At 40.2% G+C, this 24224-nt stretch overlaps 1 protein-coding gene and 1 long non-coding RNA gene across 2 annotated transcripts in view; one reads left to right on the top strand and one right to left on the bottom strand.

Annotated features, from left to right (window-relative positions):
- LOC124165874 (motor neuron and pancreas homeobox protein 1-like) overlaps window positions 1-24224 on the top strand; it is a 171003-nt gene that overhangs the window by 80755 nt on the left and 66024 nt on the right. The window lies entirely within an intron of this gene.
- On the bottom strand, window positions 18400-19761 carry LOC124165539. The gene is made up of 2 exons (XR_006866250.1): window positions 19537-19761; window positions 18400-18685 (listed from the first exon to the last, which is right to left on the bottom strand). It is a non-coding gene; the product is annotated as an uncharacterized LOC124165539 (long non-coding RNA).

Raw genomic sequence — 24224 nt, 5'->3', positions numbered from 1 at the left:
GGAGGAAACTACCCTATTATTTCAATCCATTGAGATTTCATGATTGGGCCACCCTCACGCAGGCCGTTTTCTAGTATGTTGTCTCAATGACCGTTTTCTATGTTGTTTCGACAAATACAATTTTATTTGAAAAACTTCCCGTTGTTATTGCATTCCTTCAATTACATTCCACGCGGTAGGCGGATCTTCGGCTTTAAACTGCGAAACCTTTTCCCAAAATTTATTCGGAATTTTATCTTAGAAAGGTCGCAAAGAGATGAAAAAATGTATCATTCGCGGAATACTTTTAAATTGGAACAGAATTCTGTGGGAGATAAACGCTTAAGCTCCGAAAAATGGAAGGTGAATGTCATCTAATAAATTTCCCGTTAAGGGAAAAACCCGGCCATGTTTCCCTTCTCGTTAATGAAACAACCTTCCTTTTATTTTTATGCTCTTATTTCATTTTCGTTTTAATTTTCGGCGGAACTCTTTCTAATTAAGAGTTTTATCCGGCTCATTATAATTTGAGCGAGGGAAGCCCAGGGAACTTTGACATGGCGACTCGGATGTAGGATAAAAAAAATTGAAGAGCGTAGCGGTGGAAGATGGCGCTGTGCGCATATAATTCACGTCCAAACAGGAGACGGTCGACGAGCGCACACGGGGGGGCGCTTTTCGGAAGGGTCGAAAAAATCATCGCAAAAGGGAGGGAGGAACGAAAAGACGACGAGGATGGAGGGCGAAACGTCGAAAAAAAAGTCTCGAACGTATTTCGAGCGAACCGCATTAAATGCGCGGTAAATAAATTACGCTCTCCGCTGCTCCGTTGCTTTTCTCTCTCTCTCCCGCCCGTCCCCTTTTTCTATTCTCTTGTGTCCATCGCATTCGGAAGCACCACCCTCCGGGATAGAAATGGACAAGCTTAAGCACACCAGTGGAGGAGAGACGTCTGTCCATATTCCCCTGCCCTCTTCCCCCCCCACCCAAGGGACCCAAATCCAACCCTCTCACCCACCACCCCCTTCACACTCCAGCCAAAACCCCAGAAAGCCACATCCCAACCCTCCGTGAGCACCATAGTCGTCGTTTGTTATGCAAACCATGGTCGCCAGCGTACACTAGGGGCCGGACCACATTCAACCACCGTTCCTCCGCTGGTGGCAGCACCGGCGCTTCGCCCTCAACCGTCATCGCTCAATCATCTCCACTGCATTCCGAGTCTATGACGAAGCCGCGCCTCTATTACGTCACGCACTCGAGCAATCCGAAAATGTGGCGATTGAAGACTTGGGAAAGATAAGAAAGCGTTGTTGTTGGCTCACGGCGATATCAAGAAGATCAGATGGACGAACGAGTGACACGGATGCTGGGCATGACACCAAAGAAGGCGCTTAGATTGATGGAGCATACGTCTATTTCATTTCTATTTATTTCCAAGAACGTCGAGGGCAAAATCGGAAACGATCTCATGACCAGGACATCAAGGAATCATTCGTTTTTCCGCCGAACAATACGAGACACTACTAGATATTAATTCTATGCGTGACTCAATGGTCAAATCACTGCAACGCACACGCGAACCAAAAATAAATGTGTACTAAATGCGGGGAATCTAACATAAGAGAAGAGAGGAAACAATTCAAAGGAACTTCTACTTTTGGGGAACGCTTCCCTTCGGAAGTGACAGGGCATGAACTATGACAGCAGTGGAGAAAGCAAGAATGATGACAATTGACCGAGTTTGTGATGAGGAGGTCCTTAGAAGAGTAAGAGAGAAGACGTGAAAACCTTGATAAGAAGACGGAACAACCTTATCGACCACATCTTGAGACACGATGGCCTGCTGAAGACAATCTTCGAGGGACAAGTGGAAGGCAAGAACGGAAAAGGAAGACCTAGAACGAAATATATGGAACAAGTAAAGAAAGATGTGAAAGAGAGGAAATACGTAGGTGTGAAAAGATTAGCTGACGGGAGTATGGAGTTGAGAGCTTCATCAAACCAATCCTAGGAATGTTGACCATGTATGAGGTTCTATAATTCTAAGTACAAGAAATGAAAATGGATTATCTCATCTGTGATAAAATATATTGCATAAGTGAAAAATGCCGCACGGTGGATGAAAAGAAAGTGAGAGGTGGAAGGAGAGATTTCCAGGAGAAGGGAAATTGAAAGTGGTGGAACCACCATCGCATCTTTCGTAATCAGGTCTATCTTAGGTTTTTGTGGGCGGATCAGCGAGCATAAGATTTGAAGATTTGTGCGTGATCTTATCTCCTGATCGCCTTCCATTTCGGCTGCGCGAAGTGAAAGGATTTTCTGGATTGGGTGCAATCGCTTGCTGGACTATTATACATACATCTTGATTTTACCATAAAAATATTGAATTTTGACGAAGGAGAAAGCTGAAGCACGCGATCATGATTGACACGTCAATGAACCCGGGAAGAAAAATTAGGTGACCATCAAAATTAAATACAATATATATTAAAATATATTTATATATTACTCACCTTTGAAAGGTCTTTGGGCTTCCTTCGATATCTTATTCTTGGCTCCAAAACACACAGCAATCGTTTATTATTTCTCTAATCGATTGCTATTCACGTGGCACATTGCCATCTTACCATGGAGACTCTCAATTATGTATGTTGTGACGTCACCAGCCCCATACCTTTATTCATCATTAATGTTAAGAGCAGAAGCGTGCTTATTTATACGACCGCCATGGTGACCAAGCGCATTTATTGTGTTTTCCCGTAATTGTTAAATGAAACGTCAGTTTTGGTGAAATCGGAGGTTGTCAAAGTATTCAGAAGGCACGTTCCAATCACCCAATTCATCAATATAATGGATGATCTATAATCTTTGACTACCCAGGATGGAGTGTTCGTGCAAAATACAGTCATGAATGAATTTAAAAGCAGTCCACGGTAGAATTGCCCTGAGCACTCCGCCAGAACGCGTTCATTGAATATAGAAGTGGGAAATCATCATTTGAGAATGTTCATAGATCTTTCGTTTTAAACCCACGGAATATTATTCGATAAGGCTACGAAATTGAACATTTGAATAACTTTTAAGCCCGATTATTTTCAATCATGTAGTCACGTAGCACTAGACAAATGTGGACGTTAAATATCCGGCGCATCATGAATTAAAAAGGAACTCATGTAGAAACAATGTAGACCTAATTCAGGTAAAATGATATATTTTTCAAAATTATTTCAAAATAGAACTATTCCACAGTAATTTAAAAAAAAAATCTCTGTATTATTGCCATGTTATCCACCGATGTTGAGTGTCGGCAGTTGCGGATCTATGGGGGGGAGGGGTGGGGACTACCCCTCTCCCCTAGGGTATCCAATTTACGCTAGATAGAATGGTAATTTTTTCCGACCCCCACTACTGCTGGAATTTTTAACCCCCCCCCTTTTCCCCCTATCCTGGATCCGCCACGGAGTGTCGGTACATCTCCGCAGAACATTCTTTGAGTCATTTCGGAATAACTGCAATGGAAATGCCTTGCTCCGTTAAATTTCCTGGGAAGTCCGCTGTGAAATGATTAAAAGCATATTTTTAGGCCATGTATCCAATCCAACCAACTTTATAGGTGTGCATGTTATAAAAGGATAATCGTACTATCATTAGAGAAAATATTGAGTTTTCGTGGTCATATTTATCATTTGAGTCTGTGGATTTCTCCTTGGCCCAAGCTATAATACTGTTCGGTTTTTCTGTATTACTTAATGAAAATTGTCAGGTTCGGAGACTGTTGAATCTTCGAGTGAAGCGTTCCATGAGTTATTCATTGATTAATATAAACGATGAAAATGAACCGTTCCCGTTTCTCGCGTGCTGTGGGCGAACACTTAGGTATTGAACTGTGCGATTGTATATGTGGTGTCATCCAAATGTAGGCCGCAGGGGAAAAAATATATATCAAACTGGTGTGATAGGGAGTATTTTTGTTAAATATACTTAAACTTTGATGTAAATTATTAAGCACTTGATTTATTTTAGTAAACGCTCTTGATATATTTCAGCAAACATTTCGATAATTGATACTTTTCAATGTGCCGAAAGTTTGATAAATTTCATCAGAATTCGATAGTTCTAACTAAACTTTTTTTCCGTGCGGAATGCAGAGAATAACTCCTATGGCTTCACCTATCATCAACTGTATCGCCGTACTTCTTGAGAAATCCCTTGCACGGGAATACAGCACGCCGCTCTTGCGGATGACTGCCTTCTGATGTTTTCCTATCCCTGTCTCCGGGGGTCGGAGCTTCTTTAAACGCAAACCCGTCCCACTCTTCATCTGCTTATTAATTAAATTGTCGCACCGACTGGATTTCTTAAACCAATTATATCCTCATCGTTCAACTCCAGCCCTAATGCACTCATCCCAGCGAAACTTGTTTAAAGATGACGAGGGTAGATTAGGTAAGTCTCTCGTGTTGTTGGAAATCCGATTACGAAATTATTACATTAAAGAAAAAATGTAAGTTAATTCACTTGCGAATGTAGGTGGGGGGTAAATTTAGTGGAGATAATTATCCATCTTCATCATTTCGGCCTCAAAGCTTCATTTCCTATCCAATATTTTCTCGAACTTCTGAAACCAAAAATCACTTTATCAACGCCGCATTATGGAAATCCCCTGTTTTCATGGAACGGATCAATTCAGAAAGAAAAATCGCAAAATATTTCCCCGTTACAATGGAGGTGTATTACTCAGAACGGAAATAGCAGTTCATGATGAAAAATGCGCCGATGGAGGGGTAAAAAAGCTGGAATAAAATACAATGCATAGCACTCCAAAATAATTCCACCTTTGTAGACACATTAATTACATTTATAATAAATTTACTTTTACCATTCTAAGTACAAAATTATTTATTTTTAAACCCTATTTTAAAGTGTTTACATAGCTATCTCATTAGTAGCTTTCAAATTCATTTTATGTCATCACAAAACTATTGCATAATTAGGTCACCACGTTAACGCGGAAGCTACTAGCTACATATCGAATTGAAGAAATGTCAGCGGAAGAGAGTGATGCATAAATGGAGAAAGCGAGCAGTGAAGAAGGAGCATTTATTAATCGATAAGGTGAGAGCAATTGATGCGACAATTGCTGGAAGTCTAATCTCTCAGATATCAAAACGCTCTCAAATAATGCGTAAAGTGACGAGACAACGGAAGCAGCTATGAATGCTAGACGTCTTCTAATTGGTCATTAAATAATTCTCATTAATATTATTGTCTCTTGGCCGGATTGTTGTGTCGTATGAACGGGAGATATAAAGCGATGATTACGTCTCAACCGTCGCAGTCTCACTTGAATTGACCTCTGTGATAACGGATCCAATTGCAACAACGACAGATGAGATTAAGTTATGAGACTCGCATATAATCCATGGCGACCACTAAAAGTGGATTTGTAAGTTTATGAGTCACAATAACCGTCTCATAACTTCTCTGGCCAATTTCTCCCTATCGATTCCGATAGATATAGCAAATGGCGGACGGCTGATCAGATGTTTGGGTGATCAAATGAATAAGGATATTATTTAACGAAAAAATTCTCATTTCAGATTGAAATTTATTAAAAATCAACATAATTATATGTAATGTAGTTACACTAACGTAATAAATATGGATATTTTCAATAAAATTTCCGCTTCCTTTCATTCCAAGGGTATACGACAATGACGTAAATTTCATCACTGCTGCATGGGGCGATGTTACATAATTCAAACTCCTACGATACGAAATAAAAAAAAATTGTTATCGTCGGATAATCAGTATCCGGATGTTACGTGGCTGCCTTTTTCCTCTCGCTGATGTAATTTCTGCTCTTTTGAATGCGAAAGAGGAAATATTCGTTCCATTAATTGAGAGTGTGAACATAAAATATTTTCCCTACACTAACCCGACATTCTGTAGTCTTGAGTCGATATTTTGCAGTGCATTGATTTTCACCAGCTTTGCATATTTTTGTTTTGAAGAAAGCTGTTTCGAGTGTGTCAACTGGATTTTTCGCACAATGCGTCAACTGTGATTAACTACATTACTTTTGCTGTTTATTCGCATTTTGAGTGCAGGCGAGCGAATTAGTTTATCAATACCCATAGTTTCGTACCAGGTAGCAGAGTACCCTGCTAGCTGGTAGCGCTTGGCTTAAATAAGGATTATTAATGCCTTATCAAACGAAGGAAACTTTCCGACCTTAGGCAGTTTAAATGGGTGATTATTAAGACATGTTTCCCTGAGCTCTGACCTCATGCATGCATTGGTAATCTCAGACGATGTAAAACTACTATCCTCTCGTGTAGAAACTAGGTCCCTGATACGTCACGCGGAGTGGCATCGCATGGGCGCCAATCTAGCCTTTTTCAAATGAGGATAAAATTGACCATTGCCATTCGTCTAAACCGGTATTTCTAAAACCAAATAATTTGTATATTATGAATACACTAATGGTGAGTAACGAATCGCAATCAATGCCTTTCGTTTTCTTTGATGACGGAAACTACCCTATTGGTAAAGGGAAGTGTAACAGGAAATAAACACGTCAGCCAACATTAGAATAAAAAAACGGATTTTTCTATGGACTAAGGCGACCACCGACAGGGATAAAAGTAGGCGTTCACCCGCCCAGGGTCTTAGTGATTGCCTAAGACTATCGAAGAACCGCTTTCGGAGATATAATTACCTCCGACCTTAATTGCGAATTGGATCCTCTTCCTCTTCGGATTGTGAAAGAGTTTGATCATCTTCCGTTATCGATCCGTCATCTGCTACTTTCTCTGGCTATTCGCGGCGACGGTCAACAGCCTTTTCTGATGACGTCACAAACTCATGCCGAGCAGGTCGTCTCTCCTCGGCCTCGCGTACGGGTCTCGCGTGATTTTTTACCGTTCGTACTGTGATGTGAGTGATTTCTTCCATGGATTCACCCAGGCACTACATCATATTAACTGATAGGAGAATTAAGTTGAAATCTGCGTCAATCCAGTCTTAGGATTATTGGCCAGTGATGACGATTATGAAATGAAGATACCGAAGAAGCTGCTATTAAATTTGCTTCCATGCAAATAAAATTATCATAATAACTTTGAAATAGCGATACAAATAATTATTTACCTCTATACCACCGGCTTAAAAATGTATTGCAAAACATGGGATTGGTGAGAGAGATTAGTGGCCTGATAGTTTATCATGTTATAGTATAGATAGATAGATATCATGCCCGTATTACAATTACAGATTGAGCAGAAACGAATGTTTGTATTGAAATTTCATAATGAGCCCCTGTTGTGCAACTCTATTAATATTTCCTTTTTTTGCAGTCCACATTGTTCGTATCATTTCCCTTTTCATTCCTTATTTGAAATGAGTTCAGTAAATAGGGTTTTATTATAAGTCACTTATCAATAGTAACACACTTACCTCTAGTACGATAAAAGTATCGCATTTATTCTCTCTGGTACTCGAATTATATCACTTAATTTTCATTTTCTTCAATTATTCCTCGTAACTTTCCATTCTTCCCATATGCAATGCCTTCATACTTTACTTCACCTTGTTCATTTCTCTCAACATTTATATCGTAGGCAAAGTTCAAGTATGGATACCCAATTACTGACGTCGAGACGAAAGGGCGAAGGATTAATGAAAACATGGCACAGTTACCCGAAAATATATTTCATCCGAGTAATCAATTTACATGGATTGATTCAAATGTTATGTCTGTTGAACAATTGTTGTTTTCCACCGTTTCTTCAGCGCATTCCATGCCGAGACCAGGAGGCCGCGGTGTCGGCCCGTTATTCTGTTTAATGTGGGGATTCCCCTTCGGTTCCGGTCAGGCCTATACCACGCACCCCCGAGGTCAGAGTAGGGCCGTGACCCTCCTCTGGCCCCGCTCGTTCTCACTCACTTGCGAAAGATGTCCTCCACAGTATGAGCGATTCACGAACGGCCGCCGAGGCGGACGAAAAGGTATCTCACTCAGTGGCTCACGGAGATCACTACCCATAATGGTTGAATGCTACATGTACAGTAAGCTTGAAGCACTCGAGTCGAGTGAAAACCACTCGACTCCAATTTTCGAGTAGACGCACATCCCCACGAAATTCATATACAGGTATGTGCTATAATCTGAATCTGCTCGATGTAAATCGTTCATTCAGATGGATCTATGCTCGCCGTATTCGGCTCACTCGATTACCTACCAACGCCAACATCCACCACCAACTCCACTGTATTTAGAGCTATCGTTCATTCGGTGCGATTTCATTCATTTTGACCAAATTCGCCAGAGAATCACGATTCGATTCATTCAGTTTATTCAAATGAATCATTAATGTTGAACGACTCGTTCATGAACGACACAGTCTCAAGTGTTATGGATTCGTTCGTTCATGTGAACCGAATCTGTCCTCTCCCGATGACCCTCTTATCTTGTAGCACCGTCACGTCTTGGCTCGTACACCCCCCGCCATACACCCCCAGGGGTCCCATCCATGTATATATATATATATATCCAACCCTCCCATCTAATACAGAGCAGCAAGTCGAGAGAGAGAGAGGAGCTGTCTGCGATGGAGGGGCCGCCAGTGTTTTTGATCTGCTGCGCAAACAGCCATCTTAGTATTATCATGCGCAGATTAGCCGCCCTCTCTCGGGAGAGCAGCAATTAGCTAATTTGATTTCTCCCCCCATCCCCTCTCCTCTTTTCCTTAATTTTCCACCCTCCCACCACCTCCTACCTCAACTTCGATCCCTCCCTCCCTCCCCCTCCCATCGCTAGGATACGACTACGGATAAACAAGAGGAACAAAAAAAAAATGAATGCTCCCTGGCGCAATTGGGTGGATAACTTCGATCTTGGAAGCCTTTGGGAATGTTAGCGTGCACGAGCAATTGCGCGGGTAGACGTCTGCGCCCAACAATGAAATGGCGAAACACTTTGATCACGTGATGAGTAGATGCGTCTGATGATTGGCTGACTTCAACCATAGCGAGAGTTTGTTTACTTGTTTTTTATTTCGATTAAAGTTTAATACTCATGGAAAGAAAGAAGTATGAGCTGTTTAATATTGCGCATTTATGAGTGTTCGCTTTGCTATCTATTTCACTTTCCCATTTGTGTAGCACGGATTAGGTTGGGGTTTCATTGTTTGCCTCTGCTTTTGACCACTGTGGCGCCTGCATCGTGCGCACTTCCATTGTTTCTTCCTTCCTGTGAGACGTAAACAGTAGGTGCGTTACTAGGGCAATGTGATAGCCCTCTTGATTCATCCTGTACCTATGTACTGTATACACCAAAAAGATAATTCCGAATTACTTCAGTGTATTGCGATCCCAGGTATGATGGAAAGACCCCATTTGAGATTAGGGTTTGGGGATAAACGGTGTGATTATTTCCGTAGATTGCCGCGTTTTCGTGAGGGTAGATAGGTAGATGGTGGCGCCACACAGGAGGAGGGTTGGTAGTTGAGTTAATTGGATGGTAGCAAGGAGATCTGCGCACGCTTCTGAATACAGAATGGCTGTGTATGTGCCTGCCAACATCTTCTACCTCCTTGCCTCTTCGCTCTTAGATTGAGTTAGCGCGGAGATGTTTCCATGACTCCTCCTCGTCGCATTTGAATACTCGGGCGCTGCCAAGGAAACTGAGTGAGCGCTTCGTTAAACAGCGCCCCTGTCCTCGTTAGCCTCCTCGCCCGCCAACAATACACCTGTGCGCCTCCGGGATGCCTAGGCAATGGAAACAGGTAGAACGTGATTGGCCGCCAACGGTGGCCTTCATTAAGAACAGCTTTGGTTCCAGGGACGCCCGCTTCCCTCCTGATGGCGCCACTTGAGGAATTAAGGCTCAATTGAAATGTGCGGAGCGATGACTGGACTGCCATCTACGGGTCGAAATCAGACCTATTGCACTAACTAACAAGGGAAGGCTGCAGAAGTGGAAGGTGATTCAGTTTGGTGCGGAAGGCGAATTTAAATGGTTATTTATTACATTTTCGTTCGAACTCTTCCTTGTTTCAGACTGATTGTCGACGAGTCGACTTTGTGGAAGTCCATAGATGATATTAATTGAGACAACTCTAGTCTATTTTTCCACACTTTTTACATCTTACTCAACCGGTTTTCATGTTTACGCATCAACCTCAAGAGCTGTCTTTGACTGGTTGAGTAAGATTTAAAAATTGTAGAAAAATACTTCAGTTGTTTCAATTATTATTATCTTCCTTGATTCTTTGCAATCAACTATTTAAAAACATTTGATGAACCCAGCGATTATTACCGCCATTGACAGACGATCAGCCAAGTGTAAAAGAAAATATTTTAAATGAGTGAATTGGATAGACATAAAAGCATAATTGTTGGGAACTTTCGTGAAATATTCATGTTTAGCCAAGGAAAAAAGTTACTTTTCTGGGCCTCGAACCAGCGACCTATAGCTCCTAAGGTAATCGCATAGCAATGGTAATGAGGCAAACGCAATTGGAAGATTGATTTGATGATTTAAATTAATTAATTGCAATGAAGAAAGGAGAAGTTACTCTGAATAACTAATAGGGTAGTTTCCTTCATCAAAGAAAACGAAAGGCATTGATTGCGATTCGTTACCCACCATTAGTGTATTATTAATATACAAATTATTTGGTTTTAAAAATCCCAGTTTAGGCGAATGGCAATGGTCAATTTTAACCGCATTTGAAAAATGCCAGATTGGCGCCCATGCGATGCCACTCCACGTGACGTCACAGGGACCTAGTTTCTATACGAGAGGATAGGAGTTTTACATCGTCTGAGATTACAAATGCATGCATGAGTCACATAGCCCAGGGAAACATCTCTTAATAATCACCTATTAAAACTGCCTAATGTCGGAAAGTTTCCTTCGTTTGATAGGGTATTAATAATACTTATTTAAGCCAAGCGCTACCTGCTAGTAGGGTACTCTGCTACCTGCTAGCAGCCTGCGTCGTATCAGCGCTCAACTCGCCTCAAGGTCACCTCACAGGGCGGCAGCGGGAACCAGAATGACGTCACACGGGGTTTTCCCAGCATTCATACTTACAGCCGTCGCGTTTTCGCGCGCTTGAAAATTTTCACTTTTCATTTAATCGCGAAAAATAGATATCGTCATTTAAAAACTTAAAAGCGTGAAATATGTACTCCAGGAGTAATAATCTTTCGATTTAGGCAATAAAAAAATAATAGGAAACCACCCTATTGGAAGGAAGGAAGAATTCAACGCACACAGGAGAAGAAATGGAGTAGGGTGGTTTCCTATTATTTTTTTATTGCCTAAATCGAGAGATTATTACTCCTGGAGTACGTATTTCACGATTTTAGATTTTTAAATTACGATATCTATTTTTCGCGATTAAATGAAAAGTGAAAAATTTCAAGCGCGCGAAAACGCGACGGCTGTAAGTATGAATGCTGGGAAAACCCCGTGTGACGTCATTCTGGTTTCCGCTGCCGCCAAGTGAGGCGACCTTGGGGCGAGGCTTTGAGCGCTGATACGATGCAGGCTGCTTGCAGGTAGCAGAGTACCCTGATAGTAGGTAGCGCTTGGCTAAGGATTATTAATACCTTATCAAACTAAGGAAACTTTCCGACCATAGGCGGCTTAATCGGTGATTATTTAGAGAGAGAGCGAATATACAAACATAATTACAAATAGAAGTTCATCGGTTTCTGTCTCTTTCTTTCAACTTCTATTTAGCGCGCGAAACCACATTCTAGGTAATTATCCTTGGCATTGCATTAAAAGCTTTACCATAAAATAGAAACGATATAAATATACCTAAAAATATGTCCTCGCTATTTTACCAGCATACATATATTCCTAACTTTTTACCTTAATCAATCGCATTGCTCTTACCGCTATTTCAATTTATCCTTTTTGTGTAGCTAATGATTTTCTTCTTGAAAAGATACTTCGCTGATTCAGTTGAATTCATTTATCAAAACGACCATCGGATTTATTTCTTCTCGTGATTCTACTTCTTTCCTAGTATTATCGGAAAATATTCTGTATTCTCGAACCATTTCCACCCACATCGCTCGAACTATTCTTTTCTATTCCTGACAATAAACAACAATTGTGTGGCTATTTCGAGCGATCAAGCTAGAAACAATTGAAAGTAGATAAGCAAATCTCTCTTTCGTCGTTAGCAACGTTTCCACGTATAACACCCACAAGTCAACTATACGGAAGTCTTACAAAAGAGGTTTATTGAATACCGATGTCGAGAAGTCGTATGGGAGCCTTCCGGATGGGAGACTTGTGGAGGTCTTCCATGGAAACGACAATAAGCACGGCCCTAAATGTATTCCTTCAAAAATCTTGTGCGTATCCTAATAATATTACACAGCAGTAAAAACTAAAACACAAATATTGTGGATTCTGTATTTATTAATGCATTGGAGAGCAAACAACAAATCAAAATGCACACTTCATGCGCAACTCATCTTTTGTTTATTTCTCAATTAAAACTTCGCTATGGCAAATAACAATATTGATGAAAAATGTGTACAAGATGCAGCCAGAAGAGACAGTAGTCATTATCTTGAAATGTGCGTATTAAACGGTGCTCATTAATTAACTACGGAATAGACACCACAGAAGACAAACTTGCGACCATTTACGAGGTAAGACCTTTTTAACTATCGTTGCTGATTTCGTACGAAATATTTGGCGTAAAAATGGAGTAAAAACAGCCATTAAAAGAACCATTTGAAATAATTTCCCCTGGTTGAGGCGATTGCGCTTTTCTTATCTAAGTATCCTATGCATTATACACCTACGCTAGTGCGAACGATTGTCGTTTTTTCTGCTTTTTTGTTCTGTTGAGCAAGCAATAATATAATCGATGCAAATGAGTTCAGCCTTATTCACTAGAATGTAGCCTGACTTAAATTTACTTCCTAAGGAGTTGAGAACTTCAGCTTCTATTGATTTAGAAAAAAAATGTAGCTAGGGTGGCCATAAATGTATTGGCGTAGACCAGGATATCTTATATGTTAGTACCCCAGTAAAGTCCAAAAACCTACAGTATAATCCATGGGAATAGGTTTGTAAAATCAAAAGTAAGAATATGATTATTATTTCGGTTATTTTTTAATCTTTTTCCTCCTTCGACGAAATTACTTTTAATCACGTAAAATTTTCTTATAGTATTATTGTCAGGGTAAACGTGGGAGGTGTGTTTAATTTTAATCGTTACTTCCACTTTAAACCTATTTTACGTTTGACTGTCCTGCCAGCTCATCAAATTCACACCAAAAATATTCTTGGGCACTACCTACTTATATTTCTCGATACGTTTTTGTTTTGTTTTGCACATCGTAAAACTGGTCACAACAGCATTTAAAATTCACTCGAGCCATCGGCATTGAAATCGTTGTTTTTCACGAAGTAAAGTGATTTCTCGGACGACAGCAAGTTATTTGTGATGGTAAAAAACTCTTTCTACGGGAGCCCTACTTGTTCCTGGCAAACGCTCAGCAAATCATTACTTACTACATTACTCACAGCATATTAACAACACTAAGCAGTGGCGCAGCGAGGGGGCGTTTTGGGGGTTAAAGTCCCCCCTCCCCCCCAGAGTTCAGAGAAATATTTAAGTTTAATCCATTTTACTTAATTGGATTGATATTACTAATAGAATAGTGTAAAGATACGTGACGTGGATAGTGACGAATCCCTCAAAAGCGCTCTAAACTGGGACTTTCCCGGCCACTTGACATATATGGGCTGACCTCGAATGTCCCTCAGAAAGCCGTAAAACTCACCATTATGAACCATTCATCTTAAAATTCCGCAATTTGTTAATCTCGCTCCTACCGCTTATCCTGGTTATTCTACACCCACCTAGTAGGTAACAAGTGCTCTCACCAATGGATCAGATGGAGGCGACTGGCACTGCATTGGCTTGGACTCCTCAGCTACTGATCGTCATGGTTTAATAGGGCGCGCCGCGGCGGGCATTCAACCATGACGTTTAAGGGAACGCGGCGGAGGGGAAGCGGGCGTGGGGGGGGGGGGGTGAGGGGAAGCTGCGCTACTATGATACGTTCGGCTGCAAGCTGACGGACAGCGCCAGCGCGGTGTTCTCTCATAATGCCGCCATTTCATTTTCGTACGACAAAGTTGCTAATATGATATTTAATTCTAAACTTTTATTGCCGTATTTCGTTGTGCTTTTTGCGATAAACTTTTATTATAAAAACATAATTTCGATAATTTTTGCACGAAACCTGGACTTCGTACAGAATTTTCGGGAGCCGACGGGACGAATCCCTCAAAAGCGCTCTAAACTGGGACTTTCCCGGCCACTTGACATATATGGACTGACCTCGACTTGGAAAGGCCATCACTAGAGACAAGCACATATTTCTCTTATAAAATAGCCAGTAGTAATGAATGTTCCTTTTGAAAGTGTAATGAACTATCGAAAATTATCTTCAACCAATTTCGTTATTGAAATGATGTCTGAGCTGTGATTGGTGGATTATTTCACCAATAGGTCTGGAGATATTATGTAAAGTTAAGCCAATTTTATTCGTTGTGAACGGGGCTTTATCCAGTCATCTTAAGGTCGTAAGTTCATCGAATAAAATATTTGCGCACATTCCTCTCGAGTAGCTCCTCTGTTTTAGGACTCTCTTTTCAGTGCAGCCGTACATTTTCAGTGCCCTCTATTACGCAATTTTTTATGGACAAGAGCAAAAACGTATTTTTATCATTGAATGATTCCTGCATATGAAAATACCTATATCAAATATCTCTATGCAAATATAACTATATAATTATATATATGGAGATATTATAATTATATAATTATATAATTTTTAAACCTCAAATATTTACTGCTGTAGTTTTTTAAAAAATCCGCAAATACTACTCGATTGTCGGAAATAGTTTGAGAAATGCGATCGGACGGTCAGATTTGAAAGTTACAATGGTAAGTATTGCATCCACGCCATTCCTATACATGTATTTTACGTCCCGGCTGCAACGTTGTCGATTGTCTTTTTTTTTCTTCGGATGGCCTTATCGTCGGAGGCCTTATTTGTTCAATTTACTTCTGCTATCCCACGGACATTATCAAATTCGAGACCAACCCTTTTCGCATTTTGACATTCCTTTTTTTCGCTCCGCTGATGCTGCTGCCCTCTTTGGACTTAAAAAAAAAGAGGCAGGCTCGTTTGTCCAATGATGTACGCCGGCAAAGGGCGTGCGTGGCTAATGTAGGCAATTTGGATCCTCCAAGCCTTGAATAATCAGCGGGAACACAAGAAAAAACTACGCCATTGCTCTTTCGGCCGTTGGGGGGGGACTGCTGATTTCGGATTTTCGGACCCCCCCCCCCCACCCTTTACGTGGCCAACCCCTTCATTAATTCATTTTACGAGGACAAGGTCTACCGAGGTATCGTGGCAAATGGTTCCACCAATAGAGCACAAGAAAATATCTATTGCGTCAGAAATAAGAAAGAATTGAATTACTTTTTATCATTTAAAGAGAAGATGACGTAATAAAAATATTTCATGTCATCAGAAAATTTTGCTTTCAATGATAAAAAATGATGATGGGGAAGTTAACTAACCAATTAACGTTCACCTAACTTGCCATTATCATTTTGATTTAAATGTAAGACATAATTTTTAACATTTTGGATTATTTACGAAAAAGTTCTCAACGAACTGTTCAGATTTTTATGCTTATTTGTATTTTTATTAATCTTTCACATTTCGGCGAAATTTTCAATCGGCTTCAATAGGTTACATTGTTATTATTGATTTTCAAAGTTGCCGTTGCTAAGAAAATTTAGGGTTGGCTAATTTCATTGTTTGCGGAGTGAATTATTCGATTCTTGCGTCAATATCTTTGAGCCGTGCCTGCGTACACCAGCATCCAAATTATTCATTTAACGATGTTCATGCATTAAAGGATAGTTTTTCGCTAAGAGATAATACGACTATACCGGTTGTATTTATTTTACGTACAGATTATATTACTATACAGGTTGTATTTCGCTGACAGATTTGGGTATAAATGTTTAAATTAGACGGTACTGATCATTTTGACGGCGAAAACAGTGCGTCAGAAACAGAAACAAATGAATAACAGATTTTCGAGTGACTCTCGTTTGAGCATTCTGGTGCGTTCTTTCATTTCGTTTTTCTTTTGTTTTAAAGAGCGCATGTCTTTCGTCGCTCCAATGCATTAAACGTAACGAACTGCAATTCGCTGCTCTCTTTTTCTCGTCCATTGAAAATCGAACGGTTGTTCCACTCCATGCTAATGGAACTGATTTTTTTCCCGTAGCGGCGATTCTAATTCGAATCCAGCGAGGGACGCGAACATTTGTGTTTTTCTTTCGCCTGCACAAAGTTCAACGAATGCATCAGAATGTTGTATCGGAGGCAAAAAGTATTCGAACCAGAAGCAAACAACGAGATTCAAACAAGATCTTGAACCGTTTTGCGAAAAGGGTCGAATAACATTATATGTAGTTGCGACATGTGCAATTTGCCATTCAAACACGGATAGTTGGATAGGAAAGGGGTCGGCTCTCTGAAGAATTATCGCTCTTTCGTCTGCCGTTCGATTAATCGATCGCAGGGTGGTCAGAGCTGAACTGGAAACAATTGAATCGCTATTGACCGCAATGCACCACATGAGCAGTTGAACCCAGCAGCTGAAAACCAAACATGAACGTATTATTTTAAATGGGAAAGAGGGTCGAATTCGATTGAAAAAAATCAGTGAGTGTATTTTGAGGTGAACACGTCGTCGTCTGTTCGTTGAAGTATTTGATTTCCAAATCTCAAATCTCTCACTCCCAAATAATGTGAATTGAGGAGAAGAAATCTCTAAATTTCCCGATTTCACATGCATTTAAATGCATTGTAGAGGACTTTCTCAAGATATTCATTACGCAATTTCTTGGCTTCACTTGTGGACGGGGTATCATTAGTCAACTGTTTAGAATTCAATGGACGATAATTATTATTAATATATTCAAATTAATTTCGAATTGAACAATTATTTCATACCATAACTTAAATTAATATCGAATGGAACAATTCGATACCTTTACTGAACAAGCGCTCAACAATCATCCACCGAATCAAATCCGCCAATCTAGGAGCCCCAACAATAGGCATGCGACAAGATGGCCGCAGGGGAAGCACAAGCACTCACCTACGCAGCTTGAAGAATTAGAGGGTAGCGTTTATGCTCCGGCCAGCTGAGCCACAGCCACCTAGAGATAAGGCCCGTTCACAGGCGTGTGACGTCACTCATTGAAGTGCTAATGCCAGAGCATGGCAGAACAGAAGTAGTTGTGGTGCTGTCTGCGACGGTGGTTTAGCCGCCGAAGTGAAAAGATAATTGATACCTAATTTACTCAGTCAATAAGAAAATAGTCAGCGGGTTCCGAGAAAATACTGACACGCATCAACAAAAATATTTTTCAATCTCAAAGTTATTCGTTAATATTACGTCTTTTGGCACGTAACATATAACTTCGCCGTTCTCAAGAAAAAACTATTTATAACTAATTCATAAATTGTCGTTGTGAACTAGAAGTACTACATAACAATATTAAAATCTGAAATGACTATGTAGAGAAGGCTCTTTGCATCCAAAGAGCATTTATTATTCAACATAAAACCGTCTCGAAATTCGATAGCATAAAGTGGTGATGGCAAGTATTTGATTAAACCTGGTTGCATTCCATATACTTCCCTTGGATAAATAATTTCTTTCTGGCAGAGTAAAAGGTGTTCACACAAAGTCCCAAATGGATCTATTATTTAAGAGTGAATTCTTCTTTATTTTGACATTAAATTAGATATGCCCATGGGCTATGAAAATCTTACCGTAGAGCCTGACGAAATAAGATTTTCAATGATAGTTACTTGTGAAATTTGGTATCGTTGACACATCTGCCATTATTACTCTCGAATGCATCAAAATGCAAGCCAAAATTTACGTATAGTCCAGCCTCGGCTAATAAAACGTACCCCTCCCAGGAGCTTAAGTATTTGAAATATTATTTGGGATGAGCAAAAGTTTCAATCCCACTTCAGTAGATGTATCAATCGCATAAAAAATTTGGAAGTCCTGCCATATCACCAGCATTCACATTTGCATAAAGAACACGACATCTCTTAAATCACACCTCAGATCTTACTTAACATGCATGAAGTAATCACCACAAGGAATTTTGGCGGCAGGAAAGAAAAAAGCACAGAAGTAAAATACAAATATTTTGTATTTCCATTCGTCAATCAAAATAATACCTACAATTTTCTCTTATTACGATGAACTAATTTGGTGAAACTAATACTGGTATTTTCTTTTGAACAAAAATCATTTAAAAGAGCACTGGCAGAAGCCACAATAATTATCTTCAATAGTTTTTCAGATGAATGTCCATTGTCACATGAACCACTTATAAAAAACAAATCCACCATAGTCCCTTATGTCACTTCAACCACTATGACATTCTGTCTTCTAGATGACAGTTTCAAATGAAGTAATGGCACCCTCCTCCTATGACACTTCTAATTCAACACGAGTTATCTTCCCCATCTTCTCCCGCAAGGCCACAGGTTCTTTTCTGATGTCACTCGCTGAGAAGTGAAGATCACACGACTAAAATTAATAAATAAGAAAAAGTCATGAAAATTACTAAGTAGTTATTTCATTTCCAATTTTAGGCATTTCTGCATGAGAGATATCTAATGACTAGGCCAGTAAATATAGGAGATCATTATGTACCTTAAAGATTTTTAAAAATTTTAAACTAGACCATAAGATAATTTCAGATGATGAAAGCCGGGCATACATAAATTACGGTTCATTGCACCAATTGTAAGAGAAAAACGCAAATTTTCATTCACGGTTGTTCAGACACACCAATAACATAGTATAGCATAGTATAGAAACATACGTTTCTGACGCGACTTATGCATTTCTCATGATTAGATGCTATCCATGCAATTTATCAAGTAAATATCGTTGGTCTTACGGAATTATATATAAGCAGAAATTAATTTGAACCCAAGAACCCTAGAAATTTATGTGCTTTACCCCCTAATATAAGTTACTACGCCAAAAATAAAAGACTGGTAGTTTCATGGAAAATACCTAAGCACATAAATTATCGCGTAGATAATTCACATTGCTTTTCAACTATGAGTAACAAAAGTATAGTTAAATAAGCACTGTTTTGCTGAGTTTTAGACGCATAACACAGCAGAGGGCAAGATACTAAAGAATATTCGATGCTATAAACTTGGCAGCTATATTATAATTCCCAAGAAACTCCTTCAACCTCACGTTTACTGCACGAAATAATACAAAAAATTCAGCTAAAATACAAGAATTTCCAATTGAAATGCCGCTTCTGTATTTAATTCACCACTTTTAGTACTGTCAACATCCCCAAGACACATCTACCTTGAAATTACATCCAAATAATTACAGCTAGAAAGAGTACATACCTTAATGTTTTCCGTCGAGGTGAAATTGTCTCTTTTTATCCCCCATATACACTTCTTCTTCAGCTCAGGATCTTTTGGAAAGTTAAAAACTTGAACCTCGGGTCCACTCCTGTGGAGTTTTCTTCGCATGCCGGCACTACGCATGTGAAAGGAACTTTTTAACAAAGAGGCCTCACAAATACACGTATATGAAGTCCAGCGAATGAAATTCAATAATAAAGGAAACTTCACTACCCTCAGAAACTTAAATTTTCACCAACTAACACCACAAAAGTCCCTAAAATGTGGTAAAACGTAACGTAAATACACTCGTAAACAAAGTGGTCTCCAACGGCAGCCGGAACAACACAGCACTTCTCGTGGTGACGTCAGAGCCTCAGCCGTCGCTTGTGACGGGGCCTTTTCTCTAGGTGGCTATGGCTGAGCGCTTTCGTATTGTTTGGCACCCATATGAGCGGATTTGATTCGGTGGGGGATTGTTGAGCGGTTTTGCTGTGGAGGTGTCGAATTATTTCCTACCATAAACCTACTCCTGCTCGGATAAAGTTTATACTTTTACTAAGGGAATATTTATTTTATAATAAGTAGTGTGTATTTTATCTCTAACTTATGTTTTAATTAATGTGATTAGGCATTCCGCGCTGATTCGGACAACAATAATTCATTTACGGATGCGATTTTTATAGAAATCGGTAAAAATGAATTTCCATGGGTGGCCATTAAGCAATAAAAATATTTGGCCTCGGAAGTCTCGTGGCTCCCGCACAACAATGCTCTTTTGTTTACAGTGCGGAACGTGCATCTGCTCACATACTCTTTATCTGAACTCAAGCAGCAGTAATTTAAATGGGAGCGAATATAGCATAAGACCTCGAAAGCAACATAACACAATCTATTCAGCAATAATTTTACCTCTCAAAGTACATGGAAGCAGATCATATAAAGCAGATATACTAAAAGTATAAGCTAATAGTTTTAAAACATTTGTTAGTTTTTTTCATAAAAATTCCCAGGTTAATTGCTTGTGCATTTTGTTGATTAATTTTTCATTATGTTGTACAACATGTTACTTTGATTATAATGCTGTATTCCACATGAAAATTTCCCTGATTATGCAAAATTATAATCAGTTAAACGTTGCCAAAAATATATGGCGATATTAAAAAAAAAAACTATGACCTATTTCAAATCATATGAATCTGTCCACTATTTTTTATGTGAAGAAACGAGCGGAATAAGTTATAAAATGATGAGTATTCGCAATTGAAGAAGTTAATGTTGAGTATCGCGAAAGACTGTGGCGTGTGGTGCCGTCTTACTGCTGGCGAAGGACGTTCGATTCCTCTTCTTTGCTTTTAGTGTCAAAATGCACTCTCGTAGGTACATTAATGTATGTGAATGTATGTTTGAAGAGTGGAGGGAATGTAAGATGATGCACGGCGTAATTATGGAGAATAAGGAGAAGAGTAGGTTGAGTTGAGTTGGAGGGAAAAGGCAGGCAGTTGGGGAACTCGACTTTTAATCCTTGCATAATGGGAGACACGATTGCCTCCATTAGTACCCTAACGAGGTACCCTGGAGGAGGAGGATTCCAGGGGTGGGAACGGGGAGCAAGGGTCTCGGGATTAAGGGGGGGAGACATTTCCAGAGGGATGTGTATAAAAAAAGAAGGTCTCAAATTGGAGGGGCGGCAGGGGGGGAGGCGACCGCAAAGGGTACGCGCGCGCGCGCCCTCTATCTAGTTCATCCAATTGCCACTTTCCCAAGCAACCCTTTTTCCGGTGCCCGGCGGCGCGTTAAACGAACGGCGCTCTTCCGCTCGCAATTGTTTCTCTTCCTCTCCTTTCCTCCTCTGAGTATCGTCCTCGTTTTGAGGTGGCTGCGCCCTCTGCTGCTTGGGGAAACACATTCGCATTTTCTGAGTTTCGACTGTTTTCCAGGGGGAATCGATGGGGACTGGTGGTTTGCGAACGCTGATGTTTCCCATTGTCGAATTTCGATCCTGCTTTGGAAGCTGTCGATAGTAATTTTAAGTGGATGTTAGGCGGGTTGCGTAACTTAGGAGATCGTCGTCCGTCCGTTGATATCTCCGTGAAATTTAATATAAAACTTCTATTCTGGCGGCTTCATGCGGACCCGCATTCATATGAGTTTAGATAAAGTGACCATACGTCCCAGTTTACCCGGGACAGTCCCGTTTTCAGAGCGCTTGTCCTGGTGTCCCCACCATGTTTCCCGGGACAGGCAAATGTCCTGGTTTTTGACTTGCATTTGTGTGAAATACTGAAACTTTTATTTTGCGTCCTTTTAGAAATTTGTTGCCCTGACAAAAACAACAATAAATAATTATGCCACTAATGGTGCTAGTATCTTACTGTCTCTATCCTGATACTAAATCGACAGAATATGGAGGGGGAAAAACTGGTATCCGACATTTACGACGTGTGTCTTTATTGTAATTTCTACATGGAGTTAACACAATAGAGTGAACGTTTGAAAGTCTCCCATAGTTAAATCACCTCACCATTATAAAGGGCAATGTTTAAAATTTAAATACCCTACCCCAAAACTTTCGCGCGCGAAAATGCTTAGGTATGCTATGTGTATTGCTTTGTCCCTTCCAAGATATGGTCACTTTAGTTTTGAGATATTAGTGCAACATTTCAGGAATCGCGCATTTATCTTGTATCAAAATAATTAATCAACTTCGAAGCTAGTTCAGCAGATTTGGAGCCAGAGCCATTCGAGTACCGGAATGTATCGGAATTTCCGCCATTTTGATTTCATTATTTTGGAATGTAAGGGGGGGGGGATTGAGGGTCTTTTCCTCGGATCGCGTTTTCCGCCCGCGAATAATTCCGCCTCCGCAGCTCTTCCGGGAGCGCCTTGGAAATGGTAAAAGTACGTGAATGAGTCTTGCTCTGATTATACGTACGATAGGCGCATCGGCGCAATGGTTGAAAGGAAAGGAAGGAACCTCCCCATATCACTTGATCCATGTGATTGCGCTCTGATTGGCGAATAAACGAGAGGGAAAAAAATGAACTCTCCTCGGCGCAACTCTGTGTTGATCTTCGATCATAGAGGAAAAAAGAGTACGGGCAGGCTACATTGAAATGCCATATATCACGTGATCGATCTGAACGCTCTGATTGGCTAACCTCAACTTCGAAAGTTCGTTTTGATTTTCTTTGTTTCGAATGAATGAATATCATTGACGTAAACATTTTTATTAAGTGAGAAGGACGAAGGAGGTGTAGCCTATGAAGTGTTGAGCGAAGGTCTAGGGGTCCTAATTTCGATTCACGGACGAAGACTTCGAACAAAAAATCCTCCGAGCGTGATGTGACCTAGAGAAAGGAATTATTGGCTCCCTTAACGTCCTGAATGTGTGATATTAACACGCCTGTGGCTTATTTCGGGGTGAGCTTTACTCTTACCTATCCGAACCAACCTTGGGGTTGATTCACTGAGTGGAAGAAGAAGGAAATGCTTCAGAATTGTATCTGTTGATAGTTAATTATTTCGATAAATGTACCTATTTGCAATAATGATAATAATAAGGTAGTAAGGATTTCAGTGTTTGCATCGGTGGTCAGTTTCTGCGATGCCACCATGATCTGATTAAATTGAATCATAGTCGTTTAAAAATCACGCAAATGTGTCAAATGCGAAAATATTTTTACGCAGCCAAGTGCGATAAGAGCACGAATTAGTTCCAACAAGAACGAAAGTTTCATTGCACTTCGAAGTACATACAATCATTCTGATTAAATTGCTGCAAAGACATATCATAGTGGAAGCAGGGAAGCCGCCTTAAAGACAGTTATTCCTCCATCCGTCATGATATCATTTCATTTTCTTGGTCTGTTGTCCGTTTCGTGCCCAGCCTCTGACGACGACTCGTGAGCGACTCCGAAAGAGTGGACGAGAGTGTGGATGATTCGTTAATACAGAGATTGTCCGTCGAATTCATTCTAATCCGATAACTGGATGAAACGAGCGCTCAAGCTGCTGAGATTGGAGCGCACGGCGGCGGAGATTCACGGAACTAACTGTTACGAAGTAGATGGGGTGAGATTAGAATGGAACCAAATGGAGTTCAATTTGCGCGTCAGTTTGGATTCATCAGCGAACATTTGCACACTCAAGATGCAACACCTTTTTTTGAACATTCTACGTAACACGAAAATTGAAGTTTCATCTTTTTCGAATCGATATTTTCAACAATGAAAAACATGATTCGCATTGCCCGTGTGGAGTAGTTAACGTGAGATTTCAGTGCGCATGCGTCAATTTCAGAATTTGTAGAAAAAAAATGAGCGTGGATCCGCGCATAATTAACGACAAAATTAGCATGAGGTTTGGTCGATTCTGAGTTAACGGGAAAATTGACGTGATCTTTTCTGAAAGCGCTGTGACGTAGTCAATTGTTTATGCGTTCCATGCGCTTTCATCCAGTGATTTCTCAATTCAAGTCGAGAAATATAAAGGAAAACTATAAAATGGGGATGAGAAATAACGCAAAGCGTGTAATAATGGAATTGAATGCAGCAAACTCAGCTGAGAAACACGACTTCATGTCAATGCAGAGGACGCGCGGTTAGTACTTCAGTGGAACGATAGATGGCTTCCAGAACGCATTTTTTGTTATCATGAACGCCCCAGAGCCGTTGGGCCTATTTTTC

This window comes from Ischnura elegans, chromosome 9 (genome assembly GCF_921293095.1).
Source record: "Ischnura elegans chromosome 9, ioIscEleg1.1, whole genome shotgun sequence".
Classification (NCBI taxonomy): domain Eukaryota; kingdom Metazoa; phylum Arthropoda; class Insecta; order Odonata; family Coenagrionidae; genus Ischnura; species Ischnura elegans.
The sequence above is the reverse complement of the archived record's forward strand: the minus strand, read 5'-3'. Positions and strand labels throughout refer to the sequence as shown.